The 10,643-nt window shown below is 36.4% G+C and overlaps 1 pseudogene; it reads right to left on the bottom strand.

Moving 5' to 3' along the window:
* Positions 1-9,038: 9,038 nt before the first annotated feature.
* On the bottom strand, positions 9,039-9,159 carry LOC117287495 (annotated as a pseudogene).
* Between the last annotated feature and the right edge of the window lie 1,484 nt (positions 9,160-10,643).

Genomic DNA, 10,643 nt, shown 5'->3' with positions numbered 1-10,643 from the left:
AATCAATGCAGTAGCAACAGTGTAGATTTGAAATGTAGGCGTGGTGACTTTTATTTCATTTCCATTTAATTCACCAACTTGGTTGACTAATGAAAGAAATAGATGGATCTAGACAGGAAAATGAGTAAGCATAAGCTGTGAAGTAAAACTTTACCCAGAAGTGTTTCATCATCAAATAGAAGTAGATTTAAAGGAGAAATGTGAACAATTTCAAAAATCCAAGTCAATTGAATAAAAGGAGGTTGCTTGCACTTAATTCTGGCTCGATTGCAAAGATGCCCCATTGCAAAGCTGGACCTTGGAAGCCAGCACCACCACACTGGGACGACTCGGGCCCATATGGTATAACCTGCCCTTTCAAGAAACAGAGGCAGCCCAGCTTCCACCATTGCATATTGAGTTTACTTTAAGTCCCCTTGTTCTGCGTTCAGGATCACCAAGCAACGTCCGGTTACTATGTTGTTAATTTCAAAGAAAGAACACACTGATACAGATTTTGTTCCTGAACAAACTGTACTTTGCCCTTGGTTTCTGTTATGGTTTAAATCTAGATGTCCTCCAAAAGCCTCATGCATTCATAGGCAGGGCGTTTGGAAGAGAACTGGACCGTGGAAGTCCAGTTATGTCTGATCTGCTATTAGGAGGTGGAGCCCACTCAGGGGAGGCGGGTCACTGGTGGTGTGACCTGGAAGAACATACAGTGAACCCTTGATTTATCAACTCAATCAGTTCCCAAGGGCTGGTCATCACTCAAGTTAGTTGTAAGTCAATACAGCTGAGAACTGGATGCTTACCTGGGTACACACTATAGATAACAAGAGGCAGATGAATCTTCCATTAACTTAACCCAAGTTGTTCATAGGTCAGGGAGGTTGTAACTCGAGGGTCCACTGTATCTTCCTCCTCTATTTTTGCCTTCTCTCTCTGCTTCCTGGCTGCCATGATATGAGCTGCTTTCCTCTGCTGTGCCCCTGTGCCATGCTGATTCTGTCTTGTGACCAGCCAACCAACGATCATAAACAGGAGCCAAAATAAATCTCTCCTCCTTTCAGTTGTGAATGTTGAGTATTGTTTTCTAGCAATAAGAAAGTAGCTCTGGTAGTTACTATGAAGCTTCTCGTGGAATCCTGTCTACAGGGAGACTGTGTTGATGGTGCTTTCTCATGTACTCTTAGACCACACAGTAGTTATATTTTCCCTTGTTAATAAATAGTCTTTCTTGTGTCTACCTCAGTCATGCAAGCAATTTGGGGAACATGAGTCAGACTCTGAAGGCCTGGTCCCTCTTGGAAATGCTGTCTTTAGAAGTTTAAAAAATGACCAAATTTAACTGGCATCTCTGAGATGACATGGAACACAGGAGTACATGATTATTCTGAATCTTTATTTAGTACATATTAGTTATACAAAACAGTGGGTTTTGTTTTGCCCTTCACACATGCATAAAATATACTTTGATTATTTTAATCCTACCACCTATTTTACCCTCTCATTTCCTTCCTCTTATGTAATAATCTTTTACTTTCTTGTCATCTTTCTTTAATTTTAAAATTGTTTTTAGATTCTACATAAGAGAAGAAACATGCAATGTTTGATTTTCTGAGTCTGACTTGTTTTGCTTTATACAATCCCCACTTTCATTCACGTCCCAGCAAATGACATGATTTCATTCTTCTTTATGGCACCATTGTGTATATAGACAACATTTTCTCTGTCTTTCATCTGCTCATGAGCACCTAGGCAGTTTCCATAGTTTAGCTATTGTGAATTTCACTGCAATAAATATGAGTGGGCAGGCACCACTAGAATATGTGGATTTTAACTCTTTTATGACTATACTGAAGAGTGGTACAGCTGGACCAAATGGCAGCTCTTATTTTAGTTTTCTTGAGGAAACTCCCTACTGATTAAACTTTCAAATTTCCTTCCTCTCTCTTCTGCTGCCAGTAATATTCATTTTGTATCTGAGGCTCCAATTTTTATCCCTTTATCTCCATTGCCTGGTGATTTGATTCCCAGTTACTCTACTATTCTGAGAACTTCACTATAGGTTGCTTAGAAGAGTTTTGGGGAAAACCATCGTTTGGCTGTTATTGTGGTTGTTGTTATTAGAGATCATGATCATATAATGAACTCAAGGCTACAGCTCTATTTTCTCTTCCTATCCAAATGTGGCAAGAAACAACTCATATGTGATGTCCAACTAACTAGAAAATGTCTTCTTTATGGGTTGAAGAGATTTCCCCCAGAGACCCATGTGCTCATTGGTGCTTTCCCAAGGACCCCTTGCAATTTGCCTGTTGCCCAAACCTTCTGCCAAAACTAATACCCCTTTTCCCAAATCTTAGAGCACATTAATCTGAACTCAATAATTAAGTAGTTTTCTGCTGACCTGTCAAAAATCAGCCCCACAAATGATTAAATTTTTCTCAAGTCTTCTTCCAAACAAGTACTGGGCTGCTCAGAGATTTATCCTGGCAAAACTTGAACACAGCAAACCTAGGGCGTTCTGGGTAGAAATTTCATCATTAATCCTCAAAGAGGTGACTGAGTTTACTTGGCATTCACCTTTGGCCTTTGGCCAGATGTAGAGAAATTCTTTCCTCGAGATGAAGCAGAATAAATGCATCCAATAGAGAGAGAGGAAGAAATAGTGAGATGGAAGAAGAAAGGAGAAAAAAAGCACATAAATGAGAAATATGTTCCTCTGGACTTATGAGTCAGAATAATATGCTACCACCAACTCCCAAATATGGGTTGAAATTTGTTTTATATTATTTTTGTAATTGCCTTTCTAAGAGCAAATTCCCCCAAGGAAACCTGTTATATATCAACCTTCCACAGTGGAAGAGCGTAAAGTTTTTTTTAAAGTTTTTCCAATGCATGAGTTGGCATCTGAATCCTAATAAAATAAATGAGTCACCTAAAAACAGATGTCTTGGAATTCAAATATAGGGTAGTATTTTAAACTATTTTAAAAGCAAGTAGTTATATTACCTAAGAATATATTAGATTGATTGCATTTTGGAAAGTCACTGTTTTCAAGGGTATACAGTTCTTATGCTACAGTAGTTTATAAATAATCACATTTGCTTTTTATATTTTAGTCTGTTTGGAAGATATCCCATCCACTATATAAGTAGGAAGACGATAATTATGGTGAATTTACATTTTTAGAAGACATTTAGCTCACTTTGTAAATGAGAAAACAGAGATTAAGTGAGTTATAAATTAGTTATAAATGTGGGATTTCCAGATAATAAAGACATTTTGCCCACTTCTTTTAAAAATCACTCTTAAAAACCCTGAGTAATAAAAGCTTTAATTTTACTGCAACTAGGAGATCTATATAGCCATAAACCAAATACATGAACACAGAAAGTACATAAGAAAATGGTAAATTATTTAGCATGCATCAAGAAGAGTAAATTCATAGTAGCATGAAACAAATAAGAAGCAAGCCATTGTAAACCTAGAATCCTGGGAGGTCTCAGTAGATGGAAACTGTGGTCATTAATGACGCCAGTTTGAAAGTCTCCATAGAAGTAATGAGAACTTCAGGACCCCACATCTATAGTTTGGCAATCACACCTCTCCCAGTCCTTGCCAGTACCGAGCCAGAGGGTTTGAGACTGGAAAAAGAGGCACAGAAGAGGCTGGGATGTAGCGCCTTACTGAAAATTGGAGAATTAAAAAAACAGTGAAACCTCCCAACCTTTCTTCCTGCCTAGATTCAGTATGATAAAAGGCTTTAGTATATCCCACAGGGATGAAGGTGGAACATCCTTTTTATAGCCATTGTTCCAGAAAATAGCAAAACTACAGAGAAAAGGCTCCTGACCAAATTGGTAACATCCACCTGTCTGCAAGTCCACTGATTCCAGTCATATTTTTTTGCTTCTCCCTTAACTACAAACAGACAATCAAAGGTAATCAGACACCTGAGAAATGTGAAAGATGGCGACAATACCTGCCTTACTGGGCTTTTCTATAATTATGAGTTTATAAATTCACTGCAACTGGCAGAGTGCAGGTGTTTACAATGTATCCATCCATGGGATTCTTGCAAAACAGAGAATCCAAGTGTGCATTTCTTTCCCTTTGAAAATAAGCAAATATTTGTCCTCACAATATACCTTAAAGAGTAAGTGGAGTACTTGGTTTTGTTGCTATCACCCTTGTTATAATTATTTTTTTAATAAGGATAAAGGCCTACAGCCTTAGCTGTTTTATGAGACAAACTTGGACCTTAGATACCAACCAATCTGGAAAATCCATTGTCTGTAATACATATTCATGAATAGTGACACCAAACAACAAAAAAAAACTGAAAAATTTTAGATGTATGCTTTCATTATAGGTGTCTGCATCATAACCTATCTATCTGGAACTTCTCAAAAAAAGATCCTGGATCAATATAAATAGTTTGTAAACCAGATAATGCCTTAAGGTGTGAATTTAAAATGTATTTCCCTTATAATACTATAACAAAGGACATTTTTTCACAATATAATTTTAATAAGCAAGGTAAGATTGTTTCTACCTAAGGTGGCTGACCACCAATATAAATGATAAAGACATGAATTTAACATTAGTCTGAAGTCCTTTCTTCTCCTTGTTACCAACCCCACCAGTCTGAACAGTTTTATGCCTGCCACAGAGTTCTCTGCTGTGAATATTTGTGTGACTGCTAACCACTCGTGCTCCCTGTTTCTTGAGAAATAGGCCCTCGGGCTGCATTTCTTGCCAACTCCCAAATTAAGTGGTTCAGATGAAAATAACTCTATCCCCAGGCCTAGGAGTGGACACCTGACCACTGAGGACCAAGCAAAGCATTTTTCTCAGCCTCTAATCACAGAAATTGTTTAAGCAAAGAGAACTGTAATCACATCAGAGATGGTTCCAGGTCTTTGGCTAAGAGCACTGAGTGAGAGATGCTTTCCTTTCTGCTACGTTCCAACCTGGGAAAACGTAAGTCTGACCTTCTAGAGGACAGCCAAAGGAGAAAGTTCATCTGAGACGCAGATCTAATTCTGTAGTGTTGAAGAACCAAAATGAGAAGTGGTTTTGTTCTCATTATGCCAATGCATTGGATCTAGGAGTGCTTAAGAAATTTCAGAGAAAAGATCCACGGAGTTCTCCTTCTTGCTTAAATCAGTTTGTCCTGATTTTTCTATCACTTAAATTGCCAAAACTTTAATATTATCATGCATTTGTAGGTTAAGTACAATCAAGGCCAAACTTTATGGTCTAATGTAACGCCCATCCTTAGACCAAGGGGACTAAGCACCACAACAGATATCTCATATCTAACTAGTCTTTCAGCACAAATACATATCATATTAATAATGAAGCCAAAAGTTCTCTTTAATGTTTTAGTCCCCAACATCAAGCACATTTAATGAATAAGAAGGGTTCAATAAATGTTTAGTGAATGATTTGAAAATGACAGACTGAATAAGCAAACAAATCCCTGACCTTGTCTAACATGAAATCACACAGTATAGATTCTCTGAATAGATAATCACTAATTCTAATTTAATGATTTCCAGGAATGGTGGTGAACTATCAGCCTATTTCAGTGAAAGAACCATATCCAATTAACTCTAACTAATCTGAGTAGAATATGGTTATAATATACTTAGTGCTTTGTCAGAGATTAGAAAATACAAGTTAAGTTGTTACCTTGGTACTTATAACTACTATGGGTAATTGGGGTAGCTCTAAAGAATATATGAATATATACATATATATATATATATATGAATATATGAAAAGACATGTGTAACATCTTTAATGATTTCCAGGAATGGTGGTGAACTATCAGCCTATTTCAGTGAAAGAACCATATCCAATTAACTCTAACTAATCTGAGTAGAATATGGTTATAATATACTTAGTGCTTTGTCAGAGATTAGAAAATACAAGTTAAGTTGTTACCTTGGTACTTATAACTACTATGGGTAATTGGGGTAGCTCTAAAGAATATATGAATATATACATATATATATATATATATGAATATATGAAAAGACATTAGTGTCACCTCTCCCAGCCTCCCACCCCATGAAGGCATATTTTGAAAACATCTATGACAGATGAACACCGTCTGTACTTGGATACTTAGAGACACAGAGTCCTCATCTCCACTGAAGTCAGGCTGGTCCACAGTCAGCAAGGTCAATTTCTGAAATTTCATCCATATATTTAAAACTGAAATCCTGGTCTTCTTGGGCATGATGATGCTCCACATAAACTATAAGTTCCTTTCCAAATAATGCTTCTGTTAGTGGTGTGTGTGTGTGTGTGTGTGTGTGTGTGTGTGTGTGTGTGTGTATTTTGATGAGGATCAAACCCAGGGCCCCATGCATAGTGTACGATTACTGAGCTACATCCCCAGCCACAGAAATCATTTATCTGTGTATCTTATCTTCTTTAAATTAAGCAGAATTTCTTTTTTCAAAATCATTCATGGTACTGAATCTCTTAGGCCCGGGAATTCTCTTCTAGATGTATATGAATTTGTTTGTAAAATAATAATAACTGAAATAATTTAGAAATGGACTACTCTGCCATGTATTATGCTAAGATCTTTCTATATATTATTTTTTCTTGAATTCACAACAATTGTATATGACACAACAGAAGATAATTTATCTGAAAATTGGAATGCTGCATTCAGCTATTTTACTCTAGACAATTGGACATTTTAACCACACTACGTAATAATAAAAGATCAGTTTGACACAATGTGCAGTGTTAAGATCGTGTAGTCTCTTAGGTAGGGCTGCAAATGTCAGGCAGGTGGTGACAAAGTGGGCAAGGTCATGCTGATCACCCAAGATGATTAGAAAGTGGTTCTGATGAGGATCTTTGATGCTCTGAAACTTTCATAAATAATCTGGAGCAGTTTATTCACTGGTGAGCAAAAAACACTTCAGATGTATAGGTTAAGAGAGCCTAAAACATGAAGGATGCCAAAGCAAGAGAAGGACACTGCCTGGTCTTTTCCAGAGACCTGCTGTAGCATCTCGTCCTGAGGCTACCAGAGACAAGGCAAATACTGACAGTTCTTGATCTTCCCAAACCCCTTTTGAGTAGGTTAGAAACAAATTTCATATTTTTAAAGTAAATTCTGTGCCTAAAAGTTACTAGATTCTTATAAACCTATTCTTTATGAAATGGGTATGCTTTACAAATCCCGATTGTGCACCAATAACATAATAGGTGAAACAGATTCATTATATATAATGCTATATCATCAAATATTTAGGTTTCATACAATATATACTTTCCTTTTATATGCAGAGAAGGCATTTGCATTTAATACAAAATATATTGAATAAATTTTAAGTTAGTTTCCTGACACGGAAATCAAATAAAAGATTTTTGTAACACATCCATATATTTTAAATTTGTTTATTTCTTGCTTTAATTAACATTTCAAATTATAAACCAAAATTGTCAGCCTAAAATGTCATTTGCAAATCATTGTCTTTCTTCACAGTTAGGATATATAAAGTCAGAAATATTAATCTGGAATGGATCAGGCCTGCCAGGCTAAGGAAACAATCTTTTACTGCAGGCATTAGTCCATAATTTATAGGTGAGGAAACCAGATCTCAAAGAGGTGAAGTCATTTGTACAGGGCCAAACAGAAAACAGGCAGCTGAACCAAGATTCAAATGATTTTTTTTTCTCTGATTCTAAAGCCCATTTTCTTAACCAGCAAAATATATCATTCAAAGAATAATGACCAAATAAAATACAATATGGCTGATTTGGCAAGACCCAAATGGAATCCAGTTTAGCATTGCACTAAATGCTTCAGTATATGATCAATATACTAGAATATAAATCTACGAGTTTAAGGGTTTTTATCTATTTTATTCACCACTGCAGTTCTAGAGCTACGATAGTGACTAATATATGAGATGCTTAATAAATATATGTAAAATAAATGGAAAAATGGATTATTTCTTCTCTTTACTTAATACTTCCATAAACCAGTGCTTAACTTTCTTGGAAATGAGAGGATAACAGTGGTTTTTGTTATGCTTACATTTGACTAGTATTCTTATATTTATAAATAAATTTTAAGTCACATTTCTTCCTTTATAACACCGGGAAGTGTTTTTAAATTAGTATTTATTTACTCATCAAGAAAATATTTATTAGGGGTCCACAATATGTGGGCAAATCTAGATATTTGCAATTCATCAGGGAAAAGAACAATCTTGCCCTCATGGAACTTGCCTTTTAGAGTGGAAGAGCAGCAATGAACAATAAATTTGATAAGTAAGTAAATAGCAAAGTATACTAGAAGAACATAAATGTGATATTAAAAAAAGAAAAAAGTAGAGGATGATCAGAAGTGCTTGGGGAGAGGAGCTACAACTATTAGTATTTCATATTAGCCCTGAGGAGACCTCACTAGCAAGGTGACACGTGAGCAGAAGGTGACAGAATTAGATACGCAGGTATCTAGAGGAAACAACCAACTAAGAGGCTGTTCAATGAGATGGGTAGGTTTGAGCCACAGCAAAGAGACCATTAATACACAGCTTTGAGGCCTTAAAGTGGTAAAGCTAGATAAGTCGCCAAGGTAAGGGATACAAAAAGAGAAGAGAAGATAATCAAGTAAACCAAGGAGAGATCTCTACTTTTAGTCCATTAAGAAGCCTGGAGAGCGAGGGGAAACAAGCAAAGAGAGTGAAAATGAGTATCCAGTAAGGTGGTAGAAAACCCACTAGTATGACATTCTGGAAGCCAAGGAGACAGTGTGTCCATGATTTTAAAAAAAGTAGTCAATAGTGCCAAAGCATTTGGCAGGTAAGAAGCAGATTGAGAGTATAAATACAGAGGCAAAGTCATGATTAGAAGGGTTTTAATAGAAAATAGAGAAATAAAATATCTAATATTAACTGATAATTATATATTAATTTACAATATTAACTAATAATAAAAAGCTTTGGAGAAGTTTGCTGCAAAGAACTAGGGCAGAGGAAAATTATATATATATGTATTTTTTTTTAATTCAGGAGAAAGCATGAACACAGTGCCCCATTTTCACAAATTATGCAGTAGAGTTTCCCACATTTTGAGGAAATCACAGGGGCAAGCACATCCGGAGTGATATCTCCCCTGCCAGGTAAGTATCTAAAAATATTCTCAAGGAAGAAATAATGGCATATTTATACGCTTATGGGGCCAGGGATTTAGCTCAGTGGTTCAGCTGCCTGACTCACAAGCACAAGGTCCCAAGTTCAAGCCCCGGTACCAAAAAAAAAAAAAAAAAAAAAAAAAAAAAAAAAAAAAAAAAAAAAAAAAAAAAAAAAAAAAAGTTATATGCTTATGAATGTGACATAGAGGAGTGAAAAACATGTACAGTACTAGAACTCCTGGAATGATGTTCTTGAGTAAATGAGAGGTGTGGATCCAGTGTACTGGGATAACTGCTTGCTGGACCACAAACAGTTCATCTCTCCAGGACCATAACGGAAGACAAGGCGTATGGGTGGCCAAGACGATGACGGTGAGGACAATGTGGAAAGTTCTCACTGCGTTACTTACGCTTTACGTTTCTTCAGTGCAGTGAAAGACAAGTCGCTAGTGGACAGCAAGAATGAGAAGTAAACAATAATATTTGAGGAGAGAAACAGAGAGCAAAAGTATCAAATAGCCACCCGAGAGAGGGACAAAACTGATTCAAAATGAATAGGATGAGAGGTGGCAGCACTGAAAAGGACCACCGCTAGGGGTGGTGGCTATGAATTCAAAGTGGGGGGAGTCAACATGGTAGTAGGCTTTTCTCAGCTCTTCTTATGCGTGGATGCAAATAAAGAGTTGTATTTATCTAGAGCTGTGGTTTTCTCAAAGACAAAGCCCAAGAGGTTTGAGTAATTATAATGATTGATCAACCATGAAATTAAGCTTGGTGAACATGTGACAGAGAATGGCAAGGGAGCAAGATAATGAAAGACAGTAGGATCAATGAAGTAGAGATACAGGCTCCGTCTTTTTAATTGGACCCAATTTTTTTAGCCACAATTCCTTCTGAATTTTGGTTCTGTTATTTGTCATATTACATCTTTTTGTATCCTGTGAAAATAATGATAAATACAGTATTAATTCACTCCTTCATTAACCTATTCAAAAAATACTGATAAATATTAAGTACCAGATGCTGTAAGATATAAATTTAAACAAGATTGGTCTTTCACAAGGGTTTCATAGCTTAGCAAAGAAAACAAGTGGGTACAGAAGGAATCATAAACAATGTGGCAAATACCATAGGATTATGAGAGACCACTAAATCAGCCTTGAGGGTTGACTAATGATTCCCATTGGAAGAGGATTCTGGAATTGGAGTTTTAAAGATCAAATAGGACTTAGCAGAGGAAAATAGAAAAGGGCTTTTCATGGCTCTTCTAAATTATAAATAAAATTTTTGGCTGGGGTTGGGCTAAGACGCTAAGCTTGTAACATACCCCTACAGACTACCTCCTAAATTATACAATTTCATCAAGAGCTACAGCTGTTCTACGATCCATCCGCTGATAGCAAGCAGAAGACACAGCCATTTCACCAACTTCTACACTGCCATCTTTGAGCAAGTTTCTCTAATTCCCAAACAGATAACC

The sequence above is a fragment of the Fukomys damarensis genome, unplaced genomic scaffold (assembly GCF_012274545.1).
Source record: "Fukomys damarensis isolate Sample0158 unplaced genomic scaffold, DMR_v1.0_HiC HiC_scaffold_3, whole genome shotgun sequence".
Lineage (NCBI taxonomy): Eukaryota > Metazoa > Chordata > Mammalia > Rodentia > Bathyergidae > Fukomys > Fukomys damarensis.
The sequence above is the reverse complement of the archived record's forward strand: the minus strand, read 5'-3'. Positions and strand labels throughout refer to the sequence as shown.